Here is an 18,568-nt window from a genome sequence, read left to right as displayed (position 1 = left end):
TTTCTTTCTGGTAAAATTCCCAAACCAAGTTCAGACTACCCCATCACATCTGCACATTACATCGTAAGAGTCCATAACTAAAATAGCTTGTAATGGCTCACCTGGCACGTGAGCAGCTGAAGACTGATCATGCACAATAGCACTGACTAAAATTCAGAAGCACAAGGATTGTTTTAGCAGACATCAGGCTTTTCTTCCGTGATTAGTAGAACTGTGCAGAATGTAGCACACACTGTCCCAGGATGGATCTTCCCTTCACTTTTTCATTTGTTATATAGCCACAGTTGCTATTTAAGTTTCACATTTGCTTAAATGGAATGCTAAAAAAAATTGCATGCTTATTAAAGGTATCTCTTCCAATGCCTTAGCCCCACACATGCAACAGAACAAGGCATTCTTTCTGATCAGAAACAGTGTAAGTCACTTTTTTCTTCTAGTTCTAGAAGTGAGGTGCAACTGAGAAGAAAAGTTATCTTGATCCTTTTACATTTTCAAAAAGGTAGATATGTAGATGAAGGTTCTCGGAATATTATCTAAGCAGATCGCTCCCATTTAAAAAGAAAAAAGAAGTCTTAGTCTGCTATTGTAGCGTTTACAATCATGGCATATTCCCTTGACACAAAACAAAGCACATAAAAAAATGAAGTGTAGCTCAAGTATGCTTGGCAAAGCTATAGGATGGAGAATAGCAAAGGTGAGATAAAATGTAGTAACCTTGTGAACAGTCATAGCTGGCAGTTTTACAGACTGACATATTTAATCCACTGATAGCAGTGAGAGTTTTTCCATTGATTCCACCAAAGAAGGCTTCACGAACACTAGTAATGTGAATAAACACTTTAGAATTTGTGTTACTTGCTACAGAGTCAATATGTCTCCAAGAGGAATGCTATCCACTAAAATATTCACACTCGTAAAAAGGCATCAGCCTATACTTAATATCTGCATGACTGTATTTCACAGGATAATTTACATATTTCAAGGACACCCATTCCATATGCAATAAGCCTGATTAGGAGAACTAAAGTTATTTGAAACTCTGGTACAAAAGAAATCTCAACCTATTAATTACATCAAAAATGACCTTGATATTACAGATACATTCACTATCCTCTGTGACATTCAGATAAAGTTGACTGCACTGTGTATCAAGCACTGTGATATGCTGAAGTGTAGAGTCATAAATCTGTACCTGTTTATGTATTTACTGACTCATACGCTAGACCAAACCAAGTGCTTATTACTTCCGACACCGCTATGCATAAACACACTCTGATGAGAATGCATTTATGGTGGACTGCATCTAGTTGGCAAGAAGCCCCTAAGGAGAAACAAAAGATTGCCAGAAATCATCCTGACTGTTATACAGGACCCAAAGGTCATTTTCCTGTGGACAACACTTACCAGCACGTAGACAATATATTCCCTTATAAATGCTTCCAATCACCAATAAAAAGTAGTATATTATATTCAAGATTTGAAAGTCATTCTACAGATAACAAAAAATCCACAGAATTATGTTCCAACAAAATAATTATATAGGTTGCTTTTAAATCTGAATTAAAAGGTTATCAGTCCCCACTGAATTCTTCAAAAACAGAGGCAGAAGCAACTTGGGAAAAGACAAGAACAAGGCATACCACTGGTAGGACAGTTAAGAAGACATCAAAGGTAAAAGAAGATGATGACCTTATGCAGACAGGGCAGATAGTACAAAGTTCTGAAAAGGTATAGCAGTGTCCAGGTGTTTATGTGTTGGAGGAGAATATTTCAATTAAAGTAGTTATTTTAAGATGGCACATTTACAGTGGATGCTTCAGAGAAGGTGAGTAGCATCAATATATTCAACAGAAAACCCAAGTACAACAAATGAGATAATATTTGAAAGTTGCACACATCTGCATGGCTGAATTATTTCTTTATATCAACTTATAATAGGGGGCCAAGAGGCAGAATAAAAATATAAATATTCCACTAATCTCAAAATTTATCTTTGTTGATATAATTTTTTATTGAAGCATCCCACATTCAATGAATATCATTGTGCTCCCTTTCTGATTCTCTTTAGCATGCAAAACAAAAGGAACTCTTTCATTGCAACTTTCTAGCTATAGACCTAAAAATTGACAAGTTGGGAAATGTCACCACCTATAATAATATATGGACCAAGTATACAAGGGATTTATTTAAGTTCTACTGAAATTAGCAGAGATACTTTCTGACTCAGTAAAGCTCTTTGAAGCATACAGATATTACATAGCTGTTGACTTTAAACATGTTATTCATTCAAGTAATTGTCTATTTGTGAGAGATTCACTATCAGGCCTACATTATAAATCTTAGAGCAATTAACTCATAGGAGTTTCACATGTGTATGTTCTGAGGGGTGTTGGTTTACATTTTTAAAGAGAAGAGAGTGAGAATATCATGCCTACATTTCTGCCAGTTTAATGCTGGAAAGCAGGCTGTGGGAAGCAGTAGCATCTTATGATGGGATTCAAGAAACATCCAAAATTAGGAAGAGTTCTTTGGTCTTCCAGCATACACCTTTGTTTGTTTTAGCATTATGTCAGTCTCTTCAACAAACCGATTAAATTTCATCTTAAACTACAAATGTTTTGTTTCCCTTATTATTCTAAGAACATAATCAAAGTAAGGACACAGAAGAAAGAAGCAACCTAAGTGAATGAAATACAACCATGGCAAACAAAACAACTGTGTACAATTAAAAAAAAAAAAAAATTAAAAAAAGGAACATTCACAGCAGATTTGGACCCATAGCCAGCTCTCCATATGCATGCATACACACACGTATGTGTATATATATGCATATATATACACACACACATAAACACACACACAAAGTATATATATAGTGGTATATGTGGAGCTATCCTCTTCTATTATCTGAAACAATCTGAATGCAGGAAGCAACCTGGTTTATATCACATATCCCACTTCTCAAATATAACCCATACATCTGTTTTCTGGCTATGCTCTGCTACCATTCATAAAAAAAAAAAAAAAAGGGAAAAAAAAAAAAAGCTCACCTGTCTTTTACTGTTGCTGTATGCTATTTTGCTACATGCTAGAGGTTGTTCTGTCTTTCCCTTTCACTTACCATTGTGATCATTCTTTTACTTATTTTTTCCCCCCAGTTCTTCTCTTCCACACAGGTTCTTGGGCAATGTTAAGGAATAAAGCAATTTTCCCAGCCATTTACATTTAATTTTTCATTGCTTCCAGTCAATTACCACTAATATATTTTCCTACTCTCTATCTTCAAAAACCGCAAGAGGTCTCCCTCTCTTTCCTCCTCTTGCCCTTCCTCTTTTACGGGCTTAAATGCAAATTCCCCTCCTTTTTATTTGCATTTGCCAGCTGTTACTGTTTGCCTTTTTTAGGCTTTCGCCTAGGTCAGGCCTGACACTTCTAACTGACAGTAGTAAACAAAATCAGTAAATATTTCTCATGCCTTCAGCAATAATGCTTCTGCCTCTTTATATCACAGAAACCCTGTAATACGGTGGCTAAGCTACAACCAAACTGAGCATGATCAAAGTCACTGGGCTAATTAATCAAGGCCATCTGCATATGCATGGCCACCAATGTTTCAGCAGTGAAAATATATATAAATAATAATAATAAAAAAACCCCAAAACATCCAAGAAACTGTTACAGCACTGCATGCTGGCATGTAAGCCATTCATAGCAGCCACACAGGAAGTAGAGATAACTCTTTCTCCACTAGCTTGGATGAGGATTTTTTTACTAACCAGACTTGTTCTCTGGGTGTATACTAAATAGAAAGCTCAGAGCTGATCAGCTCTGTAAGCAGGGAAATCCAAAAAACATCAGAATTTTACCGATTTCATTAAGCTCTGGTACAAGATTATTTGTATTTGTAGCAATCTATTAGAATCATAGAATCATTTTCGTTGGAAAAGACCCTTAAGATCAAGTTCAACCATTAACACTGTCAATCTATTCTTACAGCTTACTTTTTTCTGCATTATACACAAATCATACAAAAATAAAACCAACCAAACCATGTTCTTCTCTTCTTGCTGTACTTGTAAGACATAAGCCTGGCAACTGTTAGGTAATTTCATTCCTTGCCTTACAGTAAATTATAGTCTCCTCCTGCTGCTGAGTTGCCTGGTCCCTGCAGAGTGGATGATGATTCTCTGTTTGCTATTATAATGTACAATGTAGGGAAACATTGACAAAAATCTTAGGAAATGCAATTTCTTTTTCAACAAAGTTTATGGCATTTGTTAGTGTGGCTGAAAACAGACAGAAATGGGATTTTGCCAGTGTTGAAAATACTGAGGTAGGAAATCTCTGAGATGCCAATAACAAAAATTCCAATTTACAGCAAACACACATGAGGACATAGGCTTGGATTCTGGACCACTTCAAAAATGCAATTATTACACTCTGTTGGAAGAACCATTCATTCACTGGCCAATAACTTCACTCTTTCCTTACAACAGCCACAAGGCAGTATCACACACATGTTCACACAAGCAACCCTGGTAACATAATGCAGCAGCAAGATCGGGTTATTCCCCATGACATTGTCATTACTCAGCAGAAGAAGAGAAGCAAAAGCTTTAGCCTTAAGTGTTTCTCTTCATTACAAGGAAGATGGACCTTTCCCAAAACATGAAAAACAGCTTTCCCATGTATGTGTTGTTTCCTACTAATGGCAAACTTAGTGAAAAATACATACATGATATTATCTAAACACATATTTCTAAAAATACACCCAATGTGAGACAAAGGATACGATGGCTTTAAAGTATCTCCGAAAGGAATGTCTGGAAGAATTTCTGTTGGCACACTGCTGTAAATACTGGTAGTTCAATTACTATGTTAAAATTTGCATGTGCACACAGAACAATTCACTTAGATGAGGTTAAGTTTACTGTAAATACATTTAAGTATTTAGAAGAGAACTGTACTGGAAGGTTTTCTTATCTTTATTCCCCCAAACTACCCCTGACATCTTAGGTCAAAACAGTAGCTAAAATATACTGTGGGCTGATATATTTGTTTTCTCCGTGTGACACATCAGAGTAGCTGAAATGGTGGACTAAATAAAGCTGAACTTCTAAGCCACATCATGATTAAAACGAAGTGGTTAAAGCAGCTGATGGAGTATGAGAGATTATTTTTAACATAGATTAGAATCATAGAATAGTTTGGGTTGGAAGGGACCTTTAAATGTCATCTAGTCCACCCCCGCCCTGCACCAAGCAGGGACATCTTCAGGTTGCTCAGAGCCCCGTCCAACCTGACCTTGAACACTTCCAGGGATGGGGAATCTACCACCTCTCTGGGCAACCTGTGCCAGCGTTTCACCACCCTCATCATAAAAAATGTCTTCTTTCCATCTAGTCTGCATCTACCCTCTTTTAGCTTAAAACTATTACTCCCTGTCCTATTGCTTCAGGCCCTGCTAAAAAGTCTGTCCCCATCTTTCTTGAAAGCTGCCTTTAAGTGTTGAAAGGCCACAGTAAGGTCTCCCTGGAGCGTTCTCTTCTTCAGGCTAAACAAACCCAACTCTCCCAGCCTGTCCTCACAGCAGAGGGGTTCCAGCCCTCTGACCATTTTTGTGTCCCCCCTCTGGACCCACTCCAACAGGTCCATGTCTCTCCCGTGCTGAGGACCCCAGAGCTGGACGCAGTACTGCAGGTGGGGTCTCACCTGAGCGGAGCAGAGGGGCACAATCCCCTCCCTCGACCTGCTGCCCACGCTGCTTGGGATGCAGCCCAGGACAACAGGGTTGGCTTTCTGGACTGCAAGCCACATTGCTGGGTCACGTCCAGCTTTTCATCCACCAGTACCCCCAAGACCCTCTCGGCAGGGCTGCTCTCAATCCCTTCATCCCCCAGCCTGTATTGATACTGGGGGTTGCCCTGGCCCATGTGCAGGACCTTGCACTTGACCTTGTTGAACCTCATGAGGTTCACGTGGGGCCACTTCTCCAGCTTGTCCAGGTCCCTCTGGATGGCATCCTGTCCCTCAGGCATGTCAACCACACCGCTCAGCTTGGTGTCCCTCAGCTTGGTTTTCTTCAGGCAAATAAATGTGATAGCCATCGTTAATCACTGTATATGGTATACAAATGTCTTCCTTTTCCATGTACTGTATACATTTTACTAACCTTTCATCAAAGCGTCATGGTCTAGTATAAGTGTGTTATTTTGGCAGACGTTCTAGGTTTCTGTCTGGTTTGAATTGCCTCCCCCCAGTTTATAATTGCAGGTTTGGGGTTTTTTCCCTTTGTTGGGTATTTTCTTGTGAAGTTTTCATCATATCTACAAGGTCACTATGGCAGATGACCTAATTTGCATCTTCTCCCAACTAAATATTTTATTATAATCCTTTCTAATCACAGCAGAAGTCAAAGAAAGGAAACTGAAAAATGAGTAGATTGAAACTGCAGTCCCTTGAACTAAACTCTCAACATCTTCAATGGAAAGAAGAATTACTCTGTCATTTCTACACCTGCTTTCATCTGCTCTCTGGGGTTCCTCCTGCTGTGAACACCCTAAAGGCTATTTCTCCTCTGAGTACGTAGATCTCTTTTTAAGCTGCCATCTTAAACACTTAACATTCTGTGCGCTTGAGTGCACTTATCATTTGCTTTTTGCTGCAGCTATAAATAACATTAAGAGAATGTCAGTGTCTAGATGCTTTATCCACACATACGCAATGGGATCAGCAGGTTTTACAAAACATTTATCAACATAACATTTGGAGTTTTCACTCTGCTTTCCTTTAGAAAAGCAAGTGCTGCTACAAATGGTTTTCTCTAGACAAAGTGGTATTCAATTATTCAAATTACTTTAGGCTATAATAGTTGTACTAAGCATTGTTCATTTTATTAAATTAATTTTGAATGCTGTTAAGATCTTAAATAGAGATATTTTAATTCACTGCCTAGACAAAGATTTGTGAGTAAATATAACAAAATAAACAAGCAGACATGGCTAATTTATTAAAACCAAGCAAAAATATACATAGCTTGCTAAACTGATAAAGTTTTATTTGAAGCTAAGTAATTCTGTTGTAGTCCAGACTACACACTGTATAATGTAATCAGATGTTAATGATTAACATATTAACAACAAAAAAAAAAAAAAAAAAGAAAAAAAACCAAAAGAAGAGCCTTGCTATTGTTTCTGTTGGTTTCCAAACCATAAAATGTAAAAATGCAGAACGTGTTGCTTGCTATGGAGCAACTGAACACAGAATCATTTGCAAGACCCTTTTAGAACAAGTTTTTTTTTTGTAGGGGAGAGGATGATGGAATCAGTTCACAATGTATATATGCTGCAAGCAGGAGAAGAAAATTAAGTCAGAAATCCTTTGTTCCATATCCTGCCTAAAATGGAATTGCTATGTACCTGAAATCATGTCCCTCCTACCTCTTGAAATACCATACACTATTCTGCAAAATTCAAACGATAAGCATGTTTTTCAATACAGAAGTTCAAATAAGGTTATGGAAAGCCCTGTCTTAAACCAAATAATGCATTCCCTAAGTTGCTTTAACTTATCTAGACACAAGATTTTACTATCTTTACTCAGATGGTAGTCCCTTATGCCTAGGGACCTGCCTTCTGAAGTCAATCAATTTCTGCCGAGTGTCTGTAACAGACCCCAAAAAAATAACAGTTTTAATCAAATGTTCTGCCCAGTGGAATGTTTGCAGACGTTTCTGTAATCCAAAATAAAACCAGTCTGTGGTTTGAATGGGGCTTTCAAAAAATGCCTCCCACAGATTACCTTCATTTAGACAATAAAGTAATCTCCTCCTGGCAGGAACCAAGCTTTTTTGGAGTCTCAGTATCGCTACTTGACTGTTTTGCAAAGAATACTAGACCTGAAGAAGCAATGAGATTTCCGTTTTCCCAAAAGATTACATTCTCACCAGCATAAATAATATTGAATACATAAGAAAATAGCTGACACTACCTCCTCTTCCCAAAGGAATAAATGGACATCATATTTTCAGGGTTTTTTTCTCCAGACTTCAATCCACCAAACAAAGGTTTGCAGCCTTCAACATCTAATCTTTTGAATAACAAATATCTTTAAATTTATATTTAAATATGTATTTTAAAACTGCAAGAGCCCAAGCTGAAAAAGTTCTAAAATACAGAAGAGCTGAATAGCAAAAATCAAGTTGTAAAGTATTATTTCTTTCTATTACACCGATGTTAATAGTAAAAATCTTTTAATAATGCTTTCAATAATGCTGTTATTCAAATAGTATAGCTTTGACCTCAGTAATAATTCTATAATAAGTGTCAATCAATCATCCTAGCTGTGATTTTCATGTAGTTTAAAGTATACGGACACTAGTTCTACTTATAGTTTAAAAAAAAAATAATAATTCTGTACTCATTCAAACACTGTAGTCAGTTTCCATCATTTTTCTTTTCTTCAAGGTTTTTAAGACCACCTATTGATTATTTCACTTGATCAGGACTGCTAAGTAGATTTCATATCTATATTTTTTTCAAATGATACATTCATGTGTAGCTGATAAGAAAAATGCGATTCAAGATCAAGTATCTAGAACAGATTACCCTGGAATTGTTTGCTGATTTTATCAACACACACAACAGTGCTGTGAAATAAATGAGAATGATAAGTCTCTCCCATAAGAAGCAACAGAGGAACAGACTCTAATGAAGCAAACCAATGGTGACATTCTGCAAATGTGTCCATGTGAGCAAGTTCCTTTGCAGCAATCTAACAATACATATAAGCATTAGAGGATATGATTATAAAACAGTCTTTCAACAACAACAACAAAAATTATCTGGGGAACCAATGAATCTCACTTTCATTTATTAACTCTGTGACAATTTGGACACAAACAACTATGTTAATTTTATGTAATGATTCATCTTCTGTTAGATGATAATACATTTATTCTTGTTGGTCTTATTTAAAATTCCCACTTAATTTTAAAAAGAAATTTAAAAAATCCTTGTTAATCCCATCTGCAATAAAACAAAAAAAAATTGTTTTATCTTTACAGAAGACTTTTTATGCAGATAAGAAAAATGTTACTATTTCTCAAAGTTAGACTTCTTCAGAAGATGACTAATAGTAGCATATCCTTTCAATCATTGGCACAAAAATTGCAGATACATGAAATTTTAGCCTGGGAACTCTGCCCTCAGTAAACAGATTTAATGCATGGACATGGTCTTCTGTATGCTTACACTTATAGCCATCTGCTATGTGGGCACTGTTCCCATTCACAAGTTGATTGGAAATTTTCCTTAGAGTATTCACAGCAAGCAACAGGAACAATAAGCCAAGGATTTCCCCTTCTACCAGAAGCCCTTTTTTTGCTGTTTATAAACCACTGACACAAATACTTCAGCACACTGAGAAAGTATGTTTCAGAAAGCAGTATCTGAAAAGTAGAAAAACGTGTAATGAGAAATAAAAGTCCTGCTGCTGGTAAGTTTTGTTGTAGTGGTACTGTAGGGAATAACAATAACCACTTTTGGTGAGAAGAGATATAAATAAGAACATATCAATATGATAGGGCACTCTCTGCAAGTAAAATCCTATGGCAGCAAATAGCATTAGAAAATAAACTTTATTCTAGAGACAAGGGATATTCTCCAGAGAAAACATCTGAGTATCAGTGTTTCCATAAATGAATTTGCTATTCTAAGTTCCTTCGTATCTGTGTAATCAACCTGAGATCAGCAAACAGATTCCCAAACATTTTAGAAATGCAGGGTCTCAAAATAAACTCAGTAAACTAAAACTGAGGAAACCAAAATAAGCAGGAATCTGCTTGTGAACTTTTTCATTACACTGTCGACAAACTAATAGGTCTGAGTTCACCACTGAAGTTACATGGAGGGAAGTTATAGTTTCAGTGAGTATATGGTAAAAAATGAAGTTTGCAGAGTGAGCAATGTACCTTTCTTCCTTATATATAAAATTCCTATTTTCATCAATGTGGACTGTTTAATTCTGTAAGACTATGATGTTGACAAAAGTCCTGAACTACTTCCACTGCTTCTGTCTTAGCATCTTCCAGACAAAAATGGGTAATAAACTGAATTAGCATAACTGTGATTAACTTATGAGGGGGAAAAAAATGAGTCTTCTCTTTTTGGAAAGAATACAAAGATAGGTTAAACTACCTCTTGATAATGAACGTGTATACAATTGAGAGAAAACTAAATTATAAGGGCATAATGCTGGCTAGGAAAAAAGACGAATAAACACGTTAAAATGGTTTGGGGGAATCTGCTTTCCAACCATTATCTGCTGACACAACGTTTTCATTACCTAAAAATTCATACTGCCATTCAATACAGTTCCTACTTCATTGCATTTTATATTCAAAAGCCAAGCAACTCAATTCTCAGAGCACTGAGGAAGAGAGCATTACTACTGTTAAAACTGTGACAGCTTATATAAATCACTTTCTGCTTCTGGGAGTCAAAAGAGGGGCTCGTCAGTGCTAGAGCACGTAGGTATTTACCAAATGACTCTATACCACACAGCACTTTATAAAGTGAACTACAACCATACAAAAGGCTATAATTTTGATTTAGTACAGCTTTGTTCTGGTTTGCTTTGGAATAACTGTCCAAACAAGAGTAAGATAGTACAGATCCCAGTCTTTAAAATTCATGTTTGCATTTTGGCTAGTAGCAAAAATGGCAGCATGTAGAAGCGTTTCATACAGAGCAAGGATGTGCAAGCAGAGTGGGCTGCTTGCCTTACACAGCTTGCAGAGGAAAACTAAAAGGGCTAAAATAATAGATGATAAATAATGTCAAAGAGCCAAGTACTCACATTTGTGACTATCTCCCGTCCTACTGCTCAGGGTCAACATATTACCATAGAGTATGTCTTAAAGCATACTACTAAGAACAGGGAAAAAAAGCAATTCTAACATGCATTTGGGAGAAACTAAGCACAGAGGGCTAAGGAAAATATACTATGTTTGAAATTACGACACAGCCTTAAAGCTGTATGTTGCCTTCAAAGGGCAATCTCTACAGAGAAAAAGACTCTGGACTCTGAAGAAAAGCAGATATCCAGTGAGATGTCCAAGAGGACTTTCGTTAGGAAATCTTCACACACAAGGACTTGTACATGCAACCTGGATTGAGTCTCTCTTTTAGCAAATCCCAACCTGTTTAAAAATATTTTGCATGAGGTAGACCTCTGTAACTAACAAGCACATCAACATAATGAAATAAACCTGGTACTTCTGTCCATTCATTCTCTGTCCCATAACTGAAACCTCACTGTCTGAGAACCAGAGCACTTCATATTCCAAATCAGAAAAGTAAGTACACTAGACACATGTTGTAATTACTGTCCACAGAGCAAAGGCAGTTTATTTCTTCAAATCTGCAGCCAGTATTTAAGCATTGGATGGTGCCAATTTACTTTATGAAAGCATAACTTCTTTAATACGTGTATGTATATAACTAAACATTAATTATTTTCTTTTCACAACTTTTAGACAAGGTTAAGCACATATCACAGTAAGTATTCTGGAACAACCTCTCAAAAATATTTTCAGCAATTATTGTAACTAGGTACAATTCAGGAGTCTGTCAAGGGATACTTAATTGTTTTTAAATAATGAGTTAATCATAAAGCCTGCACATAATTAATAATCAACAAAATCTGCAGTCAGCTGTCTCCCATTAGTCTGTACTGTGCACCTCAACTTTATCATCTGGTTATACAAAAATGGCATGGAAATCCTTCGAAAGTTACAGAATTTTATAAAGATTCCCCATGCTATGTACTCCTTCAGAAACAATAAACATTGCCAAAAAATCCAGAAAAGTGTCGCACTCTTGCTCTTTCTGCTCAACTCTGACAAAAAAGTAGGAAAACATTAAAATAAGATCAAAGCACAGTTTAATGAATTAATTAAGCAGATCCATCAGACCAAGTTGCATAGAAAAAAGTAGAAGCCACCCCTTAATTTTTAAGATATAATGGTGGTAATGGGGTACTCCCCATGCAATAGTAGGTCAGTGATTTGAGCAGTCAGTTAAAATGTGAGTAACCTGGCTCAGTTCCATTCTTCTCAGCTGACTCCTCCTGATGTCCCAAGAGACCCAGCCCTGGATCAGCAGTCACACCTTGTGCTGGGAGGGAAAATCGTGGCCCCTCTTTGCCTGAAATTCTGTTAAATTCTGCCCGGAACACAAAGACTCATAGGGCCAGAGAGAGCATGAAAGAGCAAGGATGTAATGAAAAATATACTGACTTATACTCTGGGGTAATAAACTGAATTTCATCTTTCTGTGAATTTTTAAAAAAAACCTTGTTTCCCAGGCTATTGGGGCAAAGCAAGAGAAAAGGGACAGAAATTCCCGAGAAGCTTAAAAAAACTACAGTAACAGATTTTGTATGTTATTTACCTACTTCGCTGCTCTATTTTACTAACAGTTGTAATTCCTCTGATTGTTGAAATTTGCACAGTCCTTGTGTGGACTTCCAGGGCACGCAAAAAGGATAGCCTTATTTTAACTAGATTTCAGACACGCTTACCTGAGATTTGTACAGATGCACCCAAAAAACCCAAAACACCACACACCACAAAAAGTGAAGAAAAACCCCTCATATTCTTCATCTGTTGAACATGCGTTCTAACAGGAGCATTCCATTTTTAATCTCAAAAAAAAAACAAACCCCAAACCCACCCAAAACCAAAAAAAACCCCAAAACTCCAGAATTCTGCCTGCTGCCCTCTTACTGAAAAGACACTATAGTTATCATCCTTTAATAAGCACACAGATTCCTGCTAATCCATTTTTAACAATTGTTTAAAAATATAGAGGATTCTTCACAGTCCTATACAGATTTTTTTTTTTTTTTACAGTAAAACCAGAAGGAATATTTTAAATAATCAAAGGCAAACTCCTTCTGAAATACATCATTCTTCCACTCCCAACACACATTACAAATCAATATTCATTCTGTGTGTTTTTCCCAGCACATCGTCTGCACAATGTTCAAACAGATTTTAATGAATCCTGCATTCTATACTTATTCACTATGGCTTTCTTTGTATTTCCAGAAAGGGCCACAAGAAAGAAAATTACAGCAGATAAAAGTATAAGGTGTGTTAGGATGAGATAAGTTACTTTCAGAAAAGTAATTTCAATTATTACTAACAGTCTGTGCCAATGTTGCTCAGTAGGCTTCAAAGAGTACTTGTAAGAGCAAAGACAACATTTTTCCCACTGTCAGCAACTGCAGTTGTGCAGGAATTAGGTGATATGAACCACCATAGAGATGAAAATAGCATTTATACTGGGAGTGCAAAAGAAAATGAGATGCTCTGTTACCTAAATTAGTTGAATTAAATTTTCATCGGCCTCGCTGAATATTAATCACACACACAGTTTGTCTTCATATTGCAACCAAAATCTTCTCCAGTTCTCATAGCATGTCTACCTCAAATCCCTTTCCTTTTGCATCTATTTAGAATTGTATAACCTGAATCAAGATGTTTAAGTCTAAACACGAGTCATTCAAAAGGAAAAAGGAATGATATGCCAAACAGTAACCGTATACTGTAGTATTTATTATTGTAATTTACTGTTCAAACACTCCTTTCACATTAGATTTCTACAGGAAAAGTTAAACTCCAAGCATGAAAGCATCTTCCTAAATACAAAGCTTTTATTTTTTCTGCTTAATTAAAAAAGCAAACAACACTAAACAAACAAGCCAACCATTAATCTAAACAGCTTGTCCTTAGCAGGCAAATCTAAAGTTTGCAATACCTGAATAGCACACCTTATGACTGGGAAATTTGATGGTGTTTAATTTTTTTTTTTTTTTAGTTATTTACAAATAGTGACATATAATTTCATCGTGTAATTTTTTTATACCTATAGGTTTATAAATGATAGAAATTAGCATCTTTTTCAGTCCTTTTATAAATGGTTATGGGGCAAAATCCAAAATTGTACTTAATTATTTCTCAGTATGATTCTTAGGGAAGCAGCAGAACTTAATAGACCGCAAGCATTAAGAGATGCTATCTACCACTTTTGCAGAAGAGAGCACTGGGTCCAAATGCTGATCAGAAACTGTGTTCTGTTGAGACTACTTACTTTTTAACAGACTGAAAAAGAGGTTAACTGAGTGTATTTCTTCAGAGTTGAAATACATTTCTACTAGCTACTTTTCATAAACTCATGTGCTGAATACATTTTGTAAAATCAACCAATCAGGTTTGGACTGTGCCTGGATCTTGCAGTGAATCATCAGAAAGAAACAAAACAGAAAGTCTCCTCTCCCTGCATCACTTTAAAGCTAACTGGTTTTCCAGTCTGGGTAGGAATTAATTGTCTTCTATCACTGTTACATGTATACTTGCGCTTTCCTAACCTTTAATCACAAATCAGTCAATTAAGTCTTAGCACACCATGTTTCTGTGAAGCTACTACATTTTTAAAGATACATATTCATTTCTAGACATATGCCTCTTCACCTCATTTGTTTTCACATACAAGGTGCCAGTTCCTAATCTAGCGCTCTATCACATTCCTGTGACAAATTTAACTGAAAACCCCTGTTACAAGTGCTGCTACCTATTCACAATTCACCCATGCAGTTTTTAAAATTCGTCTTGCATTTTAGACTGTTTACATTTCTTCAGGATACAGCAGAGCAGCTGGCTTGCACCCCAGTTCATGTCAATACATCTTACAGAATCTTAAACTGTCCTGAATCAAAAGAAGATCATTCCCTGCCACAGGGAAGTCTTCCTATACCACAAAGCCAATATAGCTGTGACCGGACCAACTCATCCTTCCTGGTCAGTGGAGGTCCTTCAAACAAAGGTGATATCACATTTCTTACAACCATAACAACTCTTCTGATATTATTAGAAACCAACACCATAGAAACGTGTCTGAATCTCTTCCATGGCCCAGTTTGCCTTCAAACTAAAATGACTGAATGCTGGTCAACGGCTACTTTTCCTTTAAGCTCAGGAGCTTCAAGTCCTGCTGTAGTACAGCCGATGGTTTATTCTCTCATACTATAGTACAACATGCTACTTTTTGTCAGTATAATCTTTTTCTTATATGCAAGAGTGCTTTTACTAAAACAGCAAATATTTGTGAGAGATGGATTTTTATTTTTTTATTTCCTAAAAGCACATACGACAGGTATTTACTGAGCATGTACAACGCGCTCTCAGCTCACTGGACAGTATCAGGTCTGTAGAATCCAGTCCTAAAACTAATAATGTCAATAGAATTTTAACTCCAACTGAGAAGGAAGTAGTTTTGTTCCCTTTGTAACTAGTAATCCAAGGTCCTGAAAACAAATTTTCTTCTTTTCTTCTAAGTAAAAGAAAAAGGAAATATGAACCAAGGATAAAATAGTAGCATCAATGAGATACTGAAAAACTCTTGTTAAGAGTGTTCAGGGAATGATACTACATAAAACTACAAATGAAAATGAAACTGCTGAGAAATATGAAAACTTACACTGATTACTTATCATTTGCTTCATTACTTTATGAATCTACTACTTACTTAAACATACTTTCAGAATGCATAGCATGCCATAATAAAAGTGATCAAGGTCTGATTTGCTCAGTAACAAAGTATGTGAAAGAAAGTCAGCTAAATCTTATCACAGCAAAGCATGTCTCCTGCTGACATAAAAGGGAGCTGCACAGCTAAAGCTCTTCAAAGGCTTTGAAGAGGTACACCATTGTAATAGTCATCAAAAAGATCATGAATTTGTGTGTCATCTGATGAGTCCTTTATAAATGAACGCCTTTATTCCGCCTCTCCATGTTATACTTTCACCTACTCGGTGATATCATGCACAGTGTCACACCACTCAAGCAGCAATGTCTTTAGCTGTGGCTCACTGATATTCATCACCCTCTTGCTTTTTTAGGACACCAGATAAAAACCTGGCTTTGTTCCCTATAAGAGCTTTTTCGCTTTTATGTTAATACAATAAAAGAAAATACAGAAGCACACCAAAATTATTCAACTGTTCAAAGTGTTGAAAAAAATTCATGACATTCAGTGACATTGAAAAAACACCTGTAGCATTCCCATGCTTAAAATATTCTTCTCCTTTAACTCAGTCGTACATACCTGACACAATGCGTACTGCAGTTACTTAGATGTAGTACCAACAAAAAAACCCATTCATATGATTTATGTTAACTTTCTCAGACTATGAGCAGATGTATGACTGGATACATTCCCTTCTTGTATATGTTTGAAGGCAGGGCACATGTAATCATTTCACCTAACCTTTTGAATGACACAGATGTGCACACTCAGGTTGTAATTTCTGCACTTATAAATTTCATTAACTTCTTATGAAACTCGAAAAAGTATTTTAACTTATAAGTCTATACATTCAGACTGCATTTAAAGGCTCAGAGGTATTTAAAATCCCAAACATCCCAAATTAGCAAATTTCTACAGCTACTGTCACCCTGGGTTAGATAGCTTATCTGATAAAGCGCTTCATTTTTCTTTCTTTGATTTCTAATACTTGATTCCTGTTTTATTTTTCACTTGAATTTAAGCCTAATTTTGCTTTCCAACTTCAGGTTAGAGATTGCTTTCTTCTATGAAAGCTCACTGAATTAAACATTTGAATTTCACCATCCTTCCCACCAACTCAATCAGTTCAATCAAGATCTATTTTTGTTAGGTTTAAATTAATAAAACAGCAATAAAAATGAGGACATAATTCTCACTCTGTTACTTTATAAGTTAAACAGTAATGAATGACATGATCAAGTTGAGCTATCGAATTCTAAAATAAATAATCATGGCACTTGTTCCCTACAAAGAAATACATCTTATTTTTGATATTACTAAGTGGTGAATTTAGATTATATTATTGGACTGACTCATTAGAAAATATTTCCACCAGTGAACTTGTAATTTCTATTTCACCAAATAGCAAATAAAAAATAAGCATTGCTAGTTTTCATGGACTGTGACTATTTAAGAACCAAAGAATATTTTGTAAACACATCCAAATACATATTTTTAAGACCAGTTCAAATATTGTAACTCAACTGAGGTAATTGTCAAATAACTAGTTATTTTTTATTTTTTTGCTAAAAATTAAAGCAACATTTACATATTTGGGGGAAAAAAAAACCCACTATGTTTTGATGAGAAGTAACCTAGACCTTGCATCAATTCTCTCATCTCCACCGGCATCATTTTTTAAAAGGTTCAGTCTGCTTTCTGAGCAGAATCCGTTGAACTGAAGTGTTACAGCTAGCTTCCCCTCATTTTGAAGTTTTACAATTTGGGCTTTTTTCCTATAATTTCCCTACTTCAAATCTTAAACTTCTTGCTTTCCCATCAGCCCAGTTTTCTTCTTTGGGTTTAGAAACAAAGCAAAAGAATATGAATGAAAAAAATTATTATGCCAGACAATGGGTATAGCAAGACCACAAGAGCATTTGCTTTAAATGAGTGGCTTACAATTTTCCGAAAGGAATTAAAAAAAATTACAGTCAATATTGGTATGAGGAACAAAGTATTTAAAATAGTAAGAAAAATGAGACAATCTGAAAATCAAACAGGTGGATATTGATAGAACTTAGCTGTTCAGGTACCACTTAACTGGATTTACCAACTCTAGTAATTGATTGCTAGATACCATTCTTGACCACGTCTATTAGGCTAATGGAGCTGTATATTTGTTACAGACAATCCACTGAAGTCTTATTCCTACTTACACTTCACGGTCTGGGATTAATACAGGTCACTGAACAGCACTCTGATAGACGCTGAACAGGAGTACTAAGAAAATGCTCCTTTTTTTGCTAAAGCACTTACAAATGCTAACTTAAATGTGTTATAGTCTTTAAAGGAGCACCAGGCATTAGAGAAAAATGCTTTTAGAGAAAAGAAAGGGAAAATAATGGTGAAATATTTTTTAAAAAATGTTATTTACCTAAGACAACCCAAACGCTTCATTGGAGGTGAATGAAAACTGTGAAAATATGAGAAGCTACTTACTAGTTGATGACTAACCAGAAGCTTAGAAATATGTTTCTGTCAAATAGTCTTGCAAGTCTCCACTGAAGATATCAGAAGCATGACAATTCAGCAGCTTTCACTGAAATAGAACGACAAAGTTTTGAATATGATCAGATAATAATGTTTTCCTTTGCATGATATATAAGTAAACAGACAACATCATAGGCATTGGACTGCCCCTTGCAGCAGGACAAGATGATGTTAAGATGTTTATTCTGGCAAATCTATAAAGTCAGTACTACAGTATTGTATGAATTTTTATTTTTAAGCAACTGTTCAAAATTGGAACTCTAATTGAAATAATTAAATGTACAGCAATGGTATTTTCAAAGCTTGTAAATAGCCTGTTAGTAATTCATGATTTCATATCTCATACTAAACTTCGGAAAATGACCTATTTTGAAAACCTTTTGATTTTACAACAACGATTAATTACTGCCATAGAGAAATAAGGAAGTATTGATTCCGAGAGAAAC

The 18,568-nt window shown here is 35.9% G+C and overlaps 1 protein-coding gene across 3 annotated transcripts in view; it reads right to left on the bottom strand.

Moving 5' to 3' along the window:
* Window positions 1-18,568, bottom strand: part of CDH18 (cadherin 18) — a 549,881-nt gene that overhangs the window by 396,304 nt on the left and 135,009 nt on the right. For all 3 annotated transcript variants that reach the window (XM_052781123.1, XM_052781150.1, XM_052781174.1), the window contains exon 2: window positions 18,072-18,171. The gene's annotated coding sequence lies outside the window, so the exon portion shown is untranslated. The remainder of the gene's footprint in view (window positions 1-18,071; window positions 18,172-18,568) is intronic.

This window comes from Harpia harpyja, chromosome 1 (assembly GCF_026419915.1).
Source record: "Harpia harpyja isolate bHarHar1 chromosome 1, bHarHar1 primary haplotype, whole genome shotgun sequence".
NCBI classification, from domain to species: Eukaryota; Metazoa; Chordata; class Aves; order Accipitriformes; family Accipitridae; genus Harpia; species Harpia harpyja.
This window is presented reverse-complemented; position numbering and strand designations above follow the sequence as displayed.